This window comes from Cyprinodon tularosa, unplaced genomic scaffold (assembly GCF_016077235.1).
Source record: "Cyprinodon tularosa strain WSP-4 unplaced genomic scaffold, ASM1607723v1 ctg272, whole genome shotgun sequence".
Classification (NCBI taxonomy): domain Eukaryota; kingdom Metazoa; phylum Chordata; class Actinopteri; order Cyprinodontiformes; family Cyprinodontidae; genus Cyprinodon; species Cyprinodon tularosa.
In genome coordinates this window covers 271304-291346 of record NW_024038977.1, presented here as the reverse complement: position 1 = coordinate 291346, position 20043 = coordinate 271304, and the positions used below count along the sequence as shown (strand labels likewise).

At 37.7% G+C, this 20043-nt stretch overlaps 1 protein-coding gene across 1 annotated transcript in view; it reads right to left on the bottom strand.

The window, feature by feature from the left end:
• Window positions 1–20043, bottom strand: part of trip4 (thyroid hormone receptor interactor 4) — a 136145-nt gene that overhangs the window by 52852 nt on the left and 63250 nt on the right. The gene's annotated exons all lie outside the window — the stretch shown is intronic.

The window sequence follows — 20043 nt, the reverse complement described above, 5'->3', positions numbered from 1 at the left end:
TTAGTGATCGTTAGCAGGTCGACCCCGGTTTTAAAAAAAACAGTGTTAGCCCGCTAATTTCAGTGGGAAAGACACTTTAGAAAGAAACCAAAACAAGCTTGAAAATGAAGTTATGGGTAATAATGTGAAATGATACAATTAGTTAAAAAATTGACTCTTGTTTCGTAACAGTAGAACAAATATCCATTTTGGGCATTGTGCACACATACTTAATAATGCTTCTTGCTAAACATTTAATCTTTCAGGTCCAAAGTTTTTTTTTTTTTAAAGGTGAAGTCTGGTTAGCAAGGAATAACAAATGCGTCATTATTTATACCTAAAACTAATACGTTTATGGTGATTTAATGAATTTAGCGTTAATCAGTAAAAAAATAAAAATATTTTTCGTTGCGATCACGGAGTCTGGGAGCGGCCATTTTTGACAGAACCATAAACCTGCTTTAAAACAATAGCCTTTAAACACATTAGATGTCTATCAGATCTCCACTTGTTCTGTTTGCAGCATTAAATGCGGGGAAATTCGAGCATTGGGATATCACTGACATGACCACATATTATTAAAGCTTAAAGCCAAAACATTTATAGTTTTTGATCCTTGTTTAATATATATTTTTGTCATACAGTAAAAAAATATGAAACTGATATTTTGGGTCTAAATGATCAAGTAGTGTAAGACAGGATTTAGAAGAATAAGATTATGTACTCATGAATACACTTAACTGCTGCAATAAAAATTCAAAAGGCATCAAGGAGTTTATGCAACAGAAAAACTAATTACTGGAACAACTTTCTTTTGAACCTTATTCAGTTTGTTAACACCTCTAAAATGTTTAATTCTCATTATACTGTTAAGAAACTGTCAAAAAGGGACCCTAATCTGAAGCTTAAAGAGAGAAATATTCCATATACAAATGTTCTTGTAACATTTCTTGTTTATTCGCCATGAACATAAGTAAAGCACATTCTTATAATCTACATTCCATAACTGACAGTTTTGTGGTTTGTTTGCTTAACGGCTGCATGCAGTACACCAGAGTAACCTCAGGACCTAACAGCTTGCAGGCTGTATGAAAAACACCATCCCTGGTGTGCAATGTTAATAGCTGCAGCCGTTTTATCATCCTGAGGAGTAACTCAGCTCTGCATTTTTCTTGTTGCTCTAAACGTACAGTGAAACCCATGAGCTCATATAAATATACATTAGTAATGCATAATTAATGTTTTTGTGAAGCTTCAGCTGCCAGCTGGAATGTAGAGAGCAGAATAAATTGAAAGACTGTGTAAATTTATGACAAACCAAAGAAAGTGAAATATCAGCTGCAAAAAGATCTTTGTTAAAGCTCTGGAAATCAAACTTTAGCTCACGGTGAGATTTTAATATTTTACATTAGCTTTGTCTTTCAGTACAAATCTTTAAAAGAGAATGTATGCATTAAAATCAAGATATGAGTTTAGTAAATTAGCCACGTTCACTGGATTCTTGTTGGAATATTTAGTGAAAGAAAAAATTGTTTATTACTTAGAGAATTCACTAAGGTGGAGACAAAACAAGAGGACCTTAATAGTAAAAGAAATCTAATCTGAAAATTATTTGCTCTTGAATAATGTTTAATTTTTTTCATCAGGCCATGTCATGTTCTGACATGCATTGATTCCTGAAGTTAAGGTTAATTCTAACCCACATGGGAGACATTCTAACCAGCGGTAAACAAGTAATATAGAATCACTCTCACCAAAAACATACATTTATACAACAATAAAATGAAAACCCATTCTACTCCTCTGAGAGTGGGAACACTGTGCACTGCTATTGTTAGATCTATCTCTTTTCTTCTTGTCTGGCAGAGAGTGCGCAGCCAGCCATTTCTGTGAAGCGAGCCACTCACAGTTGCTCAATAATCCATTTACTTGCATTTGCTATAGCCGTGACTGTAATTTCAATCACACAGCCAACAGGGAGATAACTTAGGAGCTGGCTACTAAAAGCTGCCCATTGGTGACATGGGCAGAAATCGAGTAATGGATCCTCACTCATTGCCTCAGTCATAAATCATCTGCTCCACAACAATGATGGTGGAAGAACTGCGAAGCTGCTATTTTCACCCAATATCTCTTTCTAAATGTGCGTCTTTATGGGAAAATAAAGAGTGCATTTAGTTATGGACATACTTTCTGCCAACTTTATATCTTAGTCTGACTAAAAAATAAACTAGATTTAATTTTTTCTTAAAACTGAAAGGTTTGACATAAAAGAAAAACAAAATTACTTCTAACATCCATGTTTCATAATTGCAACAACTATACAAGTTTTTGGTTTGGTGATCTCTCTTGTGAGCTTTTGATTACAACACCAGCACTGAGAAAATTTGCATAATGACACCCTGTGTGTGTATGTGTGTGTGTACGCATGATGTCGTCTCCAAGAGAATTGTCCATGTGCCACTGAGAGTCATATTACCATATCGCCGTCCTTCCTGCCAGCTTCTGTCCCCTACAAACCATCTCATGCTGCCTTGCCTCATTAGCATTGCAAATAGCACCTACAGCAAGAACAGCGATGGCAGCAGTGGAGGAAATAGGACAGAATTAACAAATTATGTAAGAAGCGTGGAGAGGACGGAAGGAACAGAGCATGTGTAGCAACAAGGAGGTGGGTGACGAGGAGGAGGTGGCAAGAGCGCATTGCAAATCTGATTACACCTTTAACTTGACAGTCTAAGATGACATCTATTTATATTGATCCTATGACTCACTGTTGATGAGTTTGGATATATATTTTGCACTGATTTTATTCCCCTGAACAAAAGTCCCTGTATTTACGATTTGAAGAATCCCAATTTTAATACAAGGCTATCAGACAAACAGCATTTTCCTTATTACAGAGAAACATTTTAAATCATTTTCTTTAATTTGTAAGAACTGCTTGTTCCCTACATTATTGTTCAAGTTTTTATATAGCAGAGCCAATAATCCTTTAACAGGGAGTTCATGTTTAATAAGAACTAGTTCATTGGAACAAGTCCACTGAGGTTAAAATGAGTTAACTTGTGTTAACAGATCAAAGGTGAAACATGGAGCCGCTTCCACTCATTAAAGATTAGTCAAAAATAAAGTAAAAGTATTTATTGCAAATTGAATGAATAGATGATTCATGGTTGCTTTATGCGTGTCTCTTCTCATGATTTACATTATGCACAGATCTGGCACACAGCTGCTCTTTTTTATTGTAATGCTTCTGTTGTCAAAAGTCAAAATGAGAGCAATTCTCTCTCCGGCACATTATTTGTAACGATGGTCCCTTTACAAACACCACAAGGTTGACCTTCCTCTTTCAAGAAATTCTTATTTTGCTCAAGTGCAGCATTTAAATATGGCCTCTCTGCTGCTATTTTGGCGACTTATCTGTTTGATGGTGCGAAAGGAAATGTATTAAGTAATATGTATCATATTCTGTCCATTACAGAAGATAAAGTGGGAAGCTGAATCAAAATATGAAAATTTTGGCTTTTAGTATTGAAAATTAATGCATTAATACATCTTAATACACATTAGATTTAAGACAGAGAATAAGGAGTAATCTACTTTGTTGTAAATATGCAACAAATTGCTTGTAATAAGCTATCCATTCCTGCAATGCCAGTTATTACACATTGTGTGCAGAACTAGGAAAGCTTTGGTAAGCACTTGTTTCTGGAAGAACTAATCCCTGATGGTGTATGTTATCATTGACTATCACAACTGTTATGCTAAATTATAAAACCTATCTAAATTGTTATTTATCTTTGTGCAATATTCAAAATACCAATCTTAAAGGCAAAAAACCACAGAAAGTCCTTTTTACATAATGCATATAAACTCAGTTTACAAGGAGTTAAGGATGGGGAGAAATATTCACGATCAATACCAGGTGATCAATAGACTGCCTGCGTGTGCATGACAGCTGATCCATGTCTGTACAAACAGAGACATGGCCATCACCAGGGGAAAGCTGTGTTGAAGCAGGAGAGAGTATTCGGTTTCTTTTCTGCATAGTGTTTAAAAATCATTTTTCTCTAGGGTATTTATCTTAGATTGACCTTTTCTCCCTTTACAGAAAAAGTTGGGTCATATTCAGAATTCAAACTTCTGAAACTACTTTAAATATGAAATCATTACATACTATTCAATAAATAAGTGTTTTTAAGAGTAATTTCATTTGAATGTGCTTTACTGGAGCATCCATGCCAAAGAACACTACCGCTTTGTGACGTCACGGTGCGGTATCGGCTGTTGATCAAGTCCCAGTGCTGTTTCTGGTGTTTGTCACAATGCACTATTATCCAAATCATCTTGAAAACATTCTTCTTCCAAATTTTGGCTACATATCAAGTGTTTTTTTTTCTCTGGTCAGAAATTCAATAGCAAATCCTCCCTTTTGAGTTTTGACCACTTTTACCCAATGTATTACAACATCCAACTGCCATGCACGTGGGCATTGTCAGTTTAACTATAGCTCTGGTGAATTTCAATGGTGAAGTCCTCTGGAAATCTTCAATAATTGTTGTTGATTGCAGATGTGTCTAGTAGCTCCCATTGATTTTGCTTGTAAAGCGAGGAGAATGGCGCTAGGCCTACCGCACCGTGATGTCACTGCTGGAAGATGTCAGGAGCGAGGTGTTACAAAAATTAAGTGCAACTAAAAACCAGGCAAGCATATATCTTTTTAAAATATCCAAAATTTAATGAGTTCTAGCTTTTTTTGTGGAGCAGAAATACGCATAATGAAAAAAAAAATACATAACAATTTTTCTCTATTTTGGTTCAAAAACAAATTTCAACCAAAATTTAAAGCAATCTAAATTACCCTAAATAAATAAACCTAATAAACCGGTGCATTTTAACAGCAGTATCACTTTTCCTGTGGAGCTTTAACAAATATAACCTGCAGCCACAACCAAATAGTTGTTTTAAAAACGACTGCAAAGATGATATTAATGACTTTTCACTGTGACTTTCCTGTAATAACAATAAATATCACACAATACTGTGAGAAAACTATGTCCCTTATCCCTTATTTGTGTAAATTCCTTACAGATGCAATACATTGACCTAGACAAGTATAACTAATGATTATGAACCTTTATTAATAAATCTTAGTGATGAATGTGGTTTAGGTTATCCTGAAATACTCCCAGTCTTTCTCATAAAGGATTAAGTACTAAATGTTTTTTTCTACATCTTTAAAGGTGAGGTGCTTTAACTGTTCTGAAAGAAACTTCCCTTCATTAACACCATTTCCACCAGAGATGAAACACAACTTTACACTTTGATATGTGCAGTTTTCACCAAAAGTAAAAACCACCTACAGACATTTAACAGAAAAACAATTACCTAAACAGTGTGAAAAGCTGAACTCTCCAAACTGTGTTTCTAAAACACAAGGATTTGGAACGTTTAGCATAGGAGCAACAAAATGACTCAACAAACGTACTCCGCTTCCTTTTAAATTATTGTCAAGAAGCATTGTTGGGAGGACAGCGGCTCAGTTGGATCACCAATTGACTGGAAATCCAAAAGGTGTTGGCTCCATTCCAACCTCCTCTTGTCACATGTCAATGTGCCCTCAAGCAAGGCATTTAATCCCAAATTGCCTTCCATCTGAGGACCTGTAAATGAGTGTGTGCACATTTGTAGATGTGACTGCATGAATGGGGCTTCAATTTAAGCTCTTTGAGCGGCCAACATTACTAGAGCAGCTGGGTTTAATTCTGTCAATTTTACTTATACCACAGTTTAACAAATTCCCCTAGTTTTGTGCTGAATATATATTTTTTCACATTTAGAATAAAAAAAAAAACGAGTACTTCTAATTTTCTTGAGTTATTGCTAATAATGCAAATTGTACTGCGTCCAGAAGGCATTCAAGGGCACCTACCTCTGATAATTTCCTGGTAATAAAAAAATATATATTTCAGAACATCTTCTAGTTTAATCATATTTCTCTTGAGGTTTGAAAGAAATGGCTGCAGAGCAAAACTGGTGGATTAGAAACTTCAGCAAAACCCAAATGATTGGGTTCATAATAAAGAGTAATAATAACAGGGTTCCTACAGCATAAGGCAAGTTAAATTCAAGACTTTTTAATGCCACTTGAAATAAAATTTTAAGGCCAAATTCACAAGAAACACAAGAAAAACAATTTTTCTTTGAATCATTTTCTTAGTATGTTTGATTTGGTGATAAGTGGAGGCGCTGCAGAGACAAGGGTGGAACAAAACAGAAATACCGGCTGTTTCTCGGTAACTCAATTTTGACGCTTTGTGTTTCGCGCTTCGCATGTGTGACTCCACTGCCTTAATTCCCATCGTTCCCAGCTTGAATGACTTCTTGCACAAAATCCACTGTGCCTCATGTATGTTCCCTGCTTTTAGCCATGGAGAAAACTCTTGGCTGGAGCCAATTTTCGTTACATTTACACTTGCTCATATTTTCCAGACAAATAGTAAATCGTGCATCTCCCAAATGTCCCGGGTGCAACAACGCTTTTATTGGTTCCGCTATCGGGATGGAACCAATAATGGCGAGTAATAAAAAAAAAAAAAAAAAAAATATTTTTTTTTTATTTTAACGTTTTATTTAGATGACAAAAATAAATCGTGATAAAAATAATCCTATGTATGATGTTTTAAAAATTAAGACCTTCGAAAGACAGTTTTAAGGCATTTTAATAACAATTAAGGCCTTAGTTTTATTTGAAGAATTCAATGCCTTTTAAGACTTTTTAAGGACCTGCAGGAACCCTGAATAAAGAGTGATACTTTTTCAGATCAGTCTCTATTAACCACTAATGCAGCTTGGTGAAAATTAAAGTAGTCTTTATACCAACTTTAGAAGCTCTTTCCCAGCTCTCCCCCATGCTTCTTCCTCTGTTTTATATTTCGCTGCCTCTCGCTCAGCCATTAATTTTTAATCACAACTTAAATGGCTGTCTTGGCTGAGGCTGTGGGGGCAGCAAGTCAAGGGCTGTTGCCTCTGGTTACAAAGTGAGAAATAAATTTGAAGAGATCAAACTAAACATACAGCGAGGGGAGATATATGCAGCGTGGAAAAATATCAACTCTGCTGGTGCCATTCCAGCTTAATTAGAATTTCAGCTCTTTCATCTTGAACTTTCAATTGCGGCTGCAACAGGAAATTGAGATCAAATTAAGATAGAGTGCTGGATTTCCTGATGGCTTCTAGAAGGCCACCAGAAAGATTGGATTTGCACATTAAAAGTTTAGATTTGTCACAGGGCAGATATAAACCAAGACTGTTAAATTTAAACATTAAGCTCACATTTATGAATAATCTGTCATTCTGTCGCTGCTCTACTTTGTGAAGCAGATTAGGATTATTAAATACATAAAAATAATGTTTTGGTTACAAACCTTAAAGCCTGGAAGGCAAACATATATATTTCAAACAAAAACTATTTTACTTTGAGGTGAGAAAAACTACACTTAAACATGCTATTCATATAATATACATGAACAAGCAAAAAAGTGGAGTCTGCAGTAGCAGCATATCAATAATTGATTCACCTTTTCAGGCAGACAAGGTTGTGTGGATGTTGTCAGTGAGGTGGCAGCACTCAGGTTTTCCCCTGCATTATTTATTTTCCGTATTGGGGTGGTCTGACCCACTCTAGTAATGAGAGCTGGAGTCACGGTCTGTTTGGTGTCCCGGGGCAACGCCGTGCGACCGTGTCCCTGGATCACTGCTCAACCACACAGGGCCCTACATAGCCACAGTTTGCTCAGACTTCACTAGGACTGTAAAAGTCAAACCTTGTTGACACATCTGTGCTGTCTCTCCCTGAGGCTAATGGCTAATACATCTGCCTGCTTCTTTTCAAAGGGAGAAAAAAACTGGAAGAAAAAAATGTTGAAAATACAGTGATAGCTGATGCTAAGGGGATCCAGCTCTAGTTTTTCCAAGTCCAGGAACACAATTACATTCATGCATTTATACAGAAATATTTTCACTAGACACTATAATTAGCTTTTTTTCTGTTAAGACAGATTTCTCTCATTGAATTAACAAAAATATATTTTTTTGCATCAATTCTGCACTAATTACCTATGCTATTACCAGGTTTGGTCCCCTTTCACTTTTAGAAATGCCTACATTTTTTGCAAACTAAATGCATAAAGTTTCTGACGAATTGACTATTTCTGTCGGCAAGGTTTTGTTAAATAGCGACATTGCATAGAGAAAGAAGAGCGCTGCTCTCTGAAGTTGAACAATCTGAACTTTTCTATGAAATCACGCCGCAGCAACTGGTTACGCACTGATTCTTATTGTTGCATAGGTTAAAGAAGTGCAGCCAATCAGAAGCTTTTTTTCAGTTAAGATGGAATATAGAGGAAATAACCTTAACAAAAGATGAAACGTGGAATGCTCTATAGAGGATTTTAGGTAGCCTCGAGCGACCATCCTGATCTTGCGAGCTTTCAAGGTTTCACTCGCAGATCAGTCTGGCTACTTTCCGTTAAAGAAAATTTGGAGCAGTTTACCAAACGAACGTCCAATCAGCGTTTGCTTTGAGGCGGGTTGAGGTGTGACGCAACGAGAAGCGCGACAGTTCAGTCTAAAGAACATGGCGGCTTCAGTCGATGAAACTAGCGTTAGCGTGGCTATCGAGCAAGTTTTTTTGATCTGAAAAATATCCTTTGCCGACATGTTGCTTATTTGCTGAGCTAACGAGCCTTTACCTGCAGCAGCAAGAGTAGCCTGGCTTGTGGTTGTGTTTTCGTCGTCGCTCTGTTAGTACGTTATATGCTTCGTTGATTTGACTGGTTTATTTGGCCCGTCTATCACCAACATAGGCCAATCAGCTAACCAGTATTTTCGCCCCTTCCCAAAATTACTTCTACGGAAGGTTTCCAGATGGATATGCTGAGCAAATCCAGCAAATCCATCTGGCGGAGTCAGGTTCGTTTTTAGGAGGCCCAAGAAGGAATCTTCCTCCCTTACCTCCAGCTCAGACCCTGGATTTTCATTGCCTCTCCCCACCACTGATGCTTTCTGCACCGGTAAACAACGTAATACTGTGAAACAATAATTGCAGCCATCAAATAAGGTTAACATGCCCACTGTTATGTTCAATGCGTGCACAGGAATGCCATGTTATGTTATGCAAGAACTTAAAACTAACTGCGCTGAATGCACCAAGAATTGAGTCTATTCGCTAAGTTTTTTCACGTCAGTGGGGTGTATGCTTTATGCAGCTGAAACTCCTCCGATTTGATGACACAGTCCGGGAGTGTAAACATTGTGCATCTGAAATGCAGAGCAGTGAACTCCCCGCAGGGCTGGTAGAAGTCACCGCGGACACCGCACCGGTCTGAATACACCTTAAGACAACGCAGCCAAACAGTCGTTTTTCCATTTCAAATCCAAATGTTGGTATTGAGATTAAAATTGTGACTTGATACATTTGCAGCTTCAGAGATAAACATTATTTTGCAACATAATAAAATCCTAACAGTTCAATACGGCAAAAGTAACGTACTAGACCCTCTAAAGTGCTTTTTCAAAAGTGGGTAAATTACTGGGTGTAGTGCCTAATAAATCAAAAGAGATTCTGCTTCTGTTTCATTTAGAAAAAAAGATTAAATTGGCAACATAAGATGAACAAACCACAGCCATGGGTGAGCAAAGCATTGAATGCCAAGACACGTGCAGTTTCCACCACTGAACCAAGCAACACTAAAAATTTTTTTTTAGTGTAGCCTATCCGTAATAGAAAGGAGTAAGATACTGCAAATACATAAATCCATAACAATGAATATTAGCAACAGAAGAACCATTACTGGATACATTTATTTAAATATAAGTGAAAGAAATAAGAAAATGGCTATCATTTTCTTATTTCTTTCACTTATATTTAAAGAAATATTTTTATTTTTTATTCAAAATGTATTTATTAAAAATGCTTAACAATTCCTGTAATGAATGAATAGCACAATGAAAGAAATAATGTCTCATCTAAACATCCCTCACTTAACAATAAAAGTTAACAATAACTCTCAACTCCCAATATGATGATACTTAGCCTCAGCAATGAACGAAATAATGTCTGTTCTGTAGGTTATTGGAACAAATAAACAAATGAGCTAATTAACAAAAAATACCTCTTTTGTAGCAAAAATAACTCAAAATGTACCAAAAACGAACAAACATATCAATAGAATATCTTGACTTTCGGAGTCCAGGTGGCTTTTCAGATCCCTTGCACCTCCATTGGACACCGAGACATATGTGCCTGCTTTGCACACTGTGCACAAGGCCTCCCATTTGTCTCGATCCGGTCTGAAAGCGAGGAAACTCTTTTGTAAATCGTTGGTAAACATACATTTGTGCCTTTGCATGTTGTTGGCGTACTGACAGCCACGCTATCTATATTCTGATTAAGAACAGGGCTGCCCGCACTGGCGCGGGCGGCTCAGGGGTGACGTCACACGCAGCGTCGTGCGCATTGCCCTAGCGTCTGTAAATTTAATGGTCCAATGAAGGTAATTTAAAAAAACAGGACATTTCCTCACTTTCTAAAAAAAACCCGGGACGCCCAGGACAGGACGTGAATTACGAACATGTCCTGGGAAATACGGACGTTTGGTCACCCTAGAATACAGTTTAAAACTACAATAAGATCAATATGTTTTTAGAACAATGCTCTAAATCTACATCAACAGGGTAAGGTTTTTATAACAGCTAAATCAATAATAAATATCATGTCCACTGTCAAATCATAAAAATAGCCAAAAAAAAGAGGTTTAAATTGGACGCAACCTGTCTTTTACCCAGCTTTCAGTTTTGACCCAGGCATGTAAAAGAAACTGCAGTATTTTGAAGACAGACATGCATTTATAAAACCCAGAGTGCATGTCTTGTTAAGCAAGGAGCTCATTTTGGATGACATTTCAGGCTTTAGTGTGAAATTCACTTGACAGGTGGGTAGGAAAAACATCCACTCACACCTTTAAAATAGCAGAAGTGACTCATTGGCCATGGCGAGTTTGACATCCTCACCTCAATCGGCTACTCAAACTGTGCAAATAATCCACTTATCGATTCCTGCATCCTAGCCTGACGAATGAACAAAATCACGGCTGGAACACAAACGCATTCATGAGCAGATGTCTACCAATCAGTGGAGCAGAGACATAAAGAGACACAGAGATGAGAGTAATCTCTCACTAATCAAGAACATTGATCACACTGTAAAGCACATCTGTCTGCACGCCCTCCGCAGCGTAGGCAGAGACAGATTACTCTAACAGGATTAAGACTAAAGGGAGTGAAAAGCTATCTGAATAACAGGCAGCAAAACGGTGTGTGGGAAACAGAAAGAAACAAAGGATAAAAGAAAAAGTAGAGAACTCTGGGTGTGAATTATAATGGTCAATTAATTTGGATCTGGTAATGTAGAAAACATTGCATAAAATGCATCCTAGAAATATATTTTCAATTAAAATTATTTTGGTGCTGTTAGCATAATTATCATTGATGATGTGTGAGTTTATTACACCTTAATATTAGCTGCCTGCTGTGTGTCAGAACTGATGTTTCCCCCAGTAGTTTATTTAATTAGGACAGATCCTTGGTCCGGATATTTACAGTTTTAATCCTCATTCTGTACGTGGCAAAGATGGAATGAGAGCAGTATCCTTCAGCTAAGAGCAAAATGTTTAATTTTGATAAGGCTGGAGCCATGGATGTTTCCTCATCTGTAAACATGTATGATGTGATGATGTGGCAGACTGGAGATGTATAAAATCATTTTATAAAGGTGAATCGTGGCCACTTCCAGAGAAATGAGCCCGGTTGGTAAGCAGCTGCCTTCTGTAACTTTAAGCAACTTCTCTGATTTGAGTAAGATTACAATTTCTATCAAAATCCGTTTTAATGTCTCCTGGTTATTAAAAAAAAAAAAAAATCATCTAGAAAATATTTCTCATATTCCAAACATTTTATAGCTGACTTAAAACCCTTAACACACATCATCCTCATCATCATCATCTTTATTTATGAAGCACTTTAAAACATCTACAGCTGAAAAAGTGCTGAACATAGCTAAAAATAAAACAATAAAATAATAAAATAGAGTATGAAAATATAAAATAAGGCAGTAATAAGAAAGCCAAATAAAGTCAGAGCAACTGAGTCCAACACAATGTGCATAACCCTTCCTAACACCAAATGTATTATACAGTGTAGACTCAAACATTTCAGAGAGGATGCCTTTCATGCTTTAGACTTGACTAGCAGCAGTATGTCAAACACTGATTGATATGGTTTACGTAATAGCTGCTGATAAAAGGCAACAATCCTGAGGGCTTAGATAAGTAAAGAAAAATCTATTGCTACAACACGGAGCACAGCCTTTTCACCCTTCTGTGAGACAGAGAGCCAGAGGGTTTCATTACAGAGGGCGGCTGATAAAACCTCTGAGCTCAAGTGCAATCAAATGCAACAAATCTCTCAGGCAAAGCATGCCTGTGTCATGGCTACACAATGTAAAAACAGGCATAAGGAAATGAGCAAACAGCTTAAATCTGCTACTCTATGTAATGTTACCTAGTAAATATAGAAAGACTAATATAATCCAGTGATCTTTAACAAACAACAGGAAAAATACATATATTTCAATTCTAGAACAGAGGTCATGGATTAGCAGACCAGGGTCCGGATCCGGACCCACCTGCTCGCTAATCCCGACCCGACATGATTTAAACCATTTATAAATTACAGCATGTTGTCCGACGACAGTTTCTAAACATCACTTAAGCCGCTTCTCCTGTTAATATGGTAAAGCCCTCCAGAGCATCCGGCACCAGGCTACACGTGATACAAATTAGCCAATGAGCCGCTGTCAGTCTGGGTTGCTGCTGCTGCTACTTTCAGACACAGCAGGCAAACCTGTGGCAAGCCGGGCGATGGGAAAGAAGGAGAAGACGATGAGAAAAAGAGAGCAGAGAAGGTGTGGACTGCTGGAAGAAGCTCTGTGAACTAGTGAAAAAGTGAAATGGTGTTCTCAAAGATGACCCTGCACATTTTGAGTATGGCTCTATGTTTGGCTCAACCTGCTGCTGTGAAGCAGGATTATCCACCATGAACCTAATCAAAAATAAATTTGGATCCAGGCTCACGAATGAACAGCTTGATATTTGCTTTAGATTGGCTTTGTCTCCATTCAAACCCAGGTTTAAAGCCTTGCAGGTCAGCCTAAAGCCCACTGCTCTAATTAAGCCAGAAAAAAGAAAGAAAGACAACAGAAAAAGAAAGGTTAGTTCAGGTGTTTTATAAAATAAGTGAAAAAAAAATTGTCTGAAACTAAAAAAATTTTGTTTTCTACTTCAAAAACAATTTAGATTTTAAAATGGAAATATTTTCCATTTTTATATCTTTTATTCATAATTCAATGTATACCATGGATGCATAAACACCTGCATTTTATGTCAGTGTTAAATTCTGTTTGAAATAAGAGATTATAATTAGAAATCTCTCCGGACCTTTACTGGTTGTTGGTTTTCTTCATTCGGATGCTGATTTTAAATTGGTCACCCCTGCTCTATAGGGAGTACAAAAGTGAAAAGACAAAAGCACTATATTAACGCAAAAGAAAAGCATTTCTAAACCAAAAATGTTCCCCTTTCCTCTTAGAAAGTGCAATAATTCACATCACCTGTAAACCATTCTATAAGTAACCTCTGCAGAAACACTCTTTTCTGCTGCACCATATATATACTTTTTATCACTCTCCACCATCTTTAGCAGGCTACAAGTCAGCAATGTTTAAATGTCTTGCTGCGCTTTCCTGGAGGGCTTTCTTTTTTTATCTCTCCATTTTTCAGAGCTACCCAGCGACTGATGTGGGCTTATTTGGTGTTGCACAAGGCGCGTGTGATTGACAGCTAAAGTTTCTACGATGAATATCATGACCAGCACTGTGCATCTCTCTGAGTTATAAGACTTTTTGTTTCTGTTGGGTGGACTTCATTTTGGTCCCCTAAGCAGCTGCTCACTGAGCGCCGCTAAACAACAGTGTGTTGCATGATTTAGAGGTAAAGCTCGAAAGAACCTTCATGGACTTCCCATCGACCCACCGGGGAAATCTCATGTATGCCACTCAGCCACTGTATCAATACTGCAGTAAAGCAATTTACTTTGTCTACATTCATGTCGTCTTGCTTTCTTCCATAAAACGCGAATCACACAACGCTGCTAATCACGACTTCTGCTGGCGGGGGGAACTAATTGATTCTTTCTAGATCGATACTGAATAGTGAAAAGAATAAATTCTAGTCAAGTGACGAATTGATATTTTTACCCACTTCTAGTTTAAATGCTAAATGTGACCAGGAGTTAATCCTCTTCACTAACGGTCAACTAATATCATTTCTACTCTGCCCCATGCCGATGATTAGACATTAGACCAGACAATCGCCAACAATTCAGCCCAATTCTTTAACATTTCCTTGTAGATTTTTAGTAAACTGTAAATGTTAAGTTCAAATGTTTTGGTTATTAATTTGGTATCAAAGATCTGCAGTCTATAGAGCAGAAATTAATTGCATGAAGCATCAAGGCTGATACATCAGGTGCTGGAGACATTTCCAGAGCATTAATCTCTGTGGCTTTTTCCCAGCTCCCCAGTCTTACCTGCAATTTGCAGGTACTTGACCTTCCCAGGAGACAGCTTTGTAAAACGCTTACATAAGGAAGAATGTGATCCCTTATGGGACATATACAGATATGTGGATCATCAGCCACACTGTGACTAGCCTCCTTAACATCCCAGTATGGATCAGTCCAGTTTATCTGCTAAATATACCGGCCCCACCCCCACCCTGTTACTGCACAACACATGCTAAATGGTATTATTTAAAAAGCTCAGCCAAGCAGTTTGGCAGTTCAAATCTGGTCTATAACAGTTTTCATCGTTGCCTTTGTTGTGATCCTATTTATCTTTTTCTTCCTTAAAAGGAGGTTTGGTCCATTCCTCTTTAATGGTTTTATTTTAGTTTATAGAGGACTTCAGTTATTCATTTAAAGATTGATATTATATGATGAAAGAATAAAAAAGGAACCAGGTAGGTGTGGGTGAAAATATAAAGAAAATTTAATATCACGATATCTTTGGGCTATATCACGATACACAACATATATCATGATGTGATAAAATAACCTTGAAAAATAAATGTTTTTAGTCACAAAGTGCTTAAAGTTGCATTAGTATATGTCAATTCAACATGTCATTTTTTTGTTTAAAAAACTGTTTTCAATTTGAAATTTTGAAACCTGAAATAAAAAGGGGCTCTTTTGTGCTCTTTTACAACAGCCTTCATATTGCACTGAAGGACTTTTTAGGTGGTGGAATAAACTTGTGGTACTGCTAGCTTTTGTGGCAATGGTTTTTTGAAATGTTTTGCAAATTACCGTATTTTGTTGGACAGCCTTCTTTTCTAATCCAAACCACTGCCATATTATTGATCCAGAGCTTTTTTCTCTTTGGAACCAGCTCGTCTGTGTCCTCTTCAGATTCATTTTTTTCTTAGTTGAAACTCCTGCTGTCACCATATTTCTCACAGTCTCGTTGACGTAAGTAAGCGGCAGCGCACGTGCTTGTTGTTGTGTCCCAGAACATTTCTGGTTTGGAGACATATTGAGTGATGCGTTCATAGCATATGGGAGAAACAAAACACAGTGAATTAAATATGAATCAAAAACTGCCATGACAATTTGCACGCAATGGTAGCAGTAAAGTAATTTTAACCATCACGCGGATATACATTAATTATACTCAATATCTCGCCCACCCCTAAAACCAGGTACTGTATAAGTAACTAGCTTACAAAATTAAAACTGCTGATTAAAACAGAAATGCACAGCCAGATGTTGTGGCTACATGCTAATGTGTTATGTAAAAATCCTTTCATTGTAAAGGATTTGCATCATTACCAGACTTGAACAATTATTTTTTTTGCACGAGCATTATATAAAACCAACACCTATTTTAATCTTCACATATATATTTTCTATGCTTTTTTTTATTTATTTTTTATCCTAACTCCTACTCTGTGATTTCAAAAGTCAGTTAACTTCTACGGAAACCCTATAGGACAAAACTGATTAATGCTATGTTCAGACTGCAAAAAAACCCTCTGCTGCTTCATTTTTGATGCTTGTGCACATTAAGGTCAGAAGTGCATCAAGATCTTTGATGCTTCTGAAGCGCGTCCAGTAAAGTGTGTCCAGATGCGTCTGATGCCTCTGTGTTTAACGGCAGAGAACGGCTTTGCTATATTTGCTGTGATCAGTGGGTAAAAAGTAGTTTTAATATGTTTTTAAGTGAGAAAGTCCACCTGAAAACTTCAGTCAGTTTGTCAAGATTACCATCCTGCCCTCAAATATTATTTTGCTGTTGGACCAGCAAGACACCCCCGTACACCGCCGGTGCTCTGTCCCTGGAAATCCCCTTCAATAGCAGCCTCTGGCCTGGTCGCTTCTTGGGGGTTTCCTCTAATGTTCGCAGCGTTTTTCATGTACGTAATCCAAACGGAAGGCACCAGAATAACAAAAATCGAACATATTTTGCCGGCAGGTTTTAGGAAATTTTAAGGTAACGTAGGCGTTAATAAACTGTTTCAACGGATTGATCATAGTGATCTGCATCAGCAGCGCTGTGTCTGTCTCCCTGCCAGCTCCCAGATCAGCTTCTCTGATTGGTCGAACAGCAAAAGTTACATTTTTCCAACTCAAGCAGCTGCTGCTTCTGAAGCGCGTCACGCATATCAGATGCTCAGAAGCTCATGACACGCTACTCCTGATGCTCAAAACGCCCTGCAAGACATTTTGCTGCGCCTTGATGCATGTCAACCATTGACTTTTCATGTAAAATAGCTGCTTCTGCTGCTTCTAGCGCTGCAGTCTGAATGTAGCATTACATTTCTTCAGCTATGTAAAGGCTTTCCCTAAACAAAGCAGAATAACGAAAAAGGCAAAGAAAAGTTTTAAATTAAAGATGAAACTGCCTGAAGCCCTCTGCAGCTGCTGAGGCAAACTGCCTGGAATTTTACACAACGTACTGAGAGACACAGCGTTTATATTCTTTAAATGACGCTTTGATGCATGAGTTTTTTTTTTTGTACCATATACATAGATAAGAAAAATATTAAGATTTTTTACTTTAATATGTAATTATCTTTTTATAAGAATTGATATTATAAAACTGGTATCGATAAAAGTATAGCTCAGGGACTGATATCGGGGTGAAGGTATTCGTATCGGTATCGAAAATGTTTGAATTGATACCCAGCTCTACCTTTGATTGACATATAGATGAGCCAAGTGCCAGCTAGGCCCAGATGGACTAACAGGACTAACTGCCATATTAAAAAGAAAGTTTCATTTTACAGCAGTACAACAGAAAACTGGGTTATTTCCTCCAGCTCATGATTTAGCATGCAGTAGTCCTGTCACTGAGGCTGTGAGGACACACAGATCAAGTATGTGGAAGTTTATTGCTTAGGGCTCTTCCTGGCTCCCATACCTGTGTGCACAACAGCTCAGCTCTCTCCTCTTCTCCTCTCCTCTCCCCATTAACCGGATGACAGATCAGTAATAAACACAGCCTGTCACCTTCAAGGCCTGCCTCTCATTTACTAGAGAATACATGAAACCCCACTCTCTCATTCCCTCTCTCTCTCCCCCTCTTTTCCCTTCATCTGCTGGGCTCACTGGAGCTGAAACCTGATTTTTTTTGGACTTTGCCACCTCTGAGGCGGCGAAACCCTCAGCTACACCCAGATAGTCCTGCAAAGGGCATAAATATTAAATGGAAGATCCATGAATAAATAACCAAAAAAAGGACTTGCGTCGGTGTAACCTCTTTCTGTCTCTGACAGGAGAGCACAAGGGAGACAGGAGAGAAAAATAATCATAACATGACCACCTCAAGAAAAAAGGTGGACATTTGTTAGATAATTGGCTTTCTTTATTTGTAATCCCACTGTGCTTTAATTTCACACATGCAACAAAGGTGGTAATCACAAGATAACAGTGGTGTGATGGTTAGTAGAATCAGAATCAAGCAGCAATATTTTCACAGGGAAAATGTTGAGCTATTTCCATATGTTGTGCAACCTGAGGGATAAAAGCCATGCATATTGCAACAGCTCAATAATGTATGCATGGAAAATGCAAATTAGATTGCCAAGAGACCTGGGAGTGGTATGTGTACAAGGAATATAATACTGAATGCATAGCAAACAAATAAAGTGAGTCGTCTAATTGTGACACACAGTCCCTGGTCCCCGGGTATGTAGTTGTTACGCTGAAACAGGTAAATATAGACCGTTAATCAATTCCCTAATTAAGGTTGATGTGTTTTGCAATGAATTTCATTGGCCTGCTTGTTTAATACTGCCCACTGAGGGAGAATCAGGAAAATAAATAAGGTTATTATGTGCTGATATGAATGAACACTGAATTATGCACGTTTGCATTTTGCATAGAAATGTATTCCTAGTGCCAATCACTAACCAATAAAGAGCAGGGCTATCAAGAAGAATAAACTAAACATGGGTAGAAGAATATCACTTAGGACAGGATATATTAGTAAATAAGATCATGGACAATGTTTGGTTTTTAATGAATCATGGAAAATGGACAAAATAAACAGATTTTATATATATATATATATATATATATATATATATATATATATATATATATATATATGTATCTGCGATGGACTGGCAACCTGTCCAGGGTGTACCCCGCCTCTTGCCCGTTGACTGCTGGAGATAGGCACCAGCACCCCTCGCGACCCCAATTGGGACAAGCGTGTAAGATGATGGATGGATGGATATATATATATATATATATATATATATATATATATATATATATATATATATATATATATATATATATATATATAGTATTAGTATTAGGAGATTACAAAAAAAAAAGAAAAGATACAACTTTCATTTGCGAGCTATGCTAACTAAAAAGAAAACATTATGGCTTGGGTTTGTGCCCTATTTTTAACATGTTTTGATTTTCTGAATAATCTAAAGCGAGGCATACACTGTGCAATTTTTTCATTGCACGCAGCTACAGCTCACACTGTACGAGGAAACCGCAGGGTTTCGTTGTACAGCGTGAGATCACAGCTCACGATGTATATTCTCACACTGTACGGCCCGATGCTCTGATTCGATCTACCTGCTCACACTGTACGTCTAAAAAACCACGTCGGACTCAGCTCCGCAGAGAGATGGCGCTACTCGGACTCGTCTATCTGGAAACCAAACGAGCAGAAGAGGAATATGAAACTCACTAGAGTGAAACGCGCTGCCTTGGCAATTTGCTCAATTTTGTGTGCTGAGAGGCCTAAAAAGAAGAGGCGACGACATATTTGGACAAAGACATGGCTACTATGGTCTGTCAATTTTGCAGAAAGAACTCCATTTCACTCACACCCCTGCCATGCTTCTGTGTTTTCATCTAAGAGGAAGAAGAAGAATCCTTGTCTGCGCATGCCCACTGAGCAATTTGCCCACGACCACCTTGCGACGGCCGACTGAATTTCAAACATGGTTGATTTTCTCCCGACCTTACGATTCCTGATCGGGAGGTGGCCGTGAGTGGCTGTTCGCCCCTTGTTACCCCCTGTACTCTACACCACGCGCGATCAGGCTGAAAGTCAGGCCGATCGAAAAATTATCGCACGACTAGAAAGTCAGCCCGAAAAGGGCAAAAAAAATCGTACAGTGTACGCCTGGCTTAATCTGCCACAGTGGATCATTTGCCCTTCGCTCCAACATCTACACAGGCTAAAATCTAATCACCATTTTGTTTCATTGTTTTAGTTGAAGTATTAGTCAGCAATACTTAGGATAGTTCCAAAATTATAAACAAATAACTTTTTTTTTATTGTCTTTTTTTCCAAACAGATAAACTACACCGCCAATCAAATTTAAAGCTGTAAACTGCACAGAACATAAATAC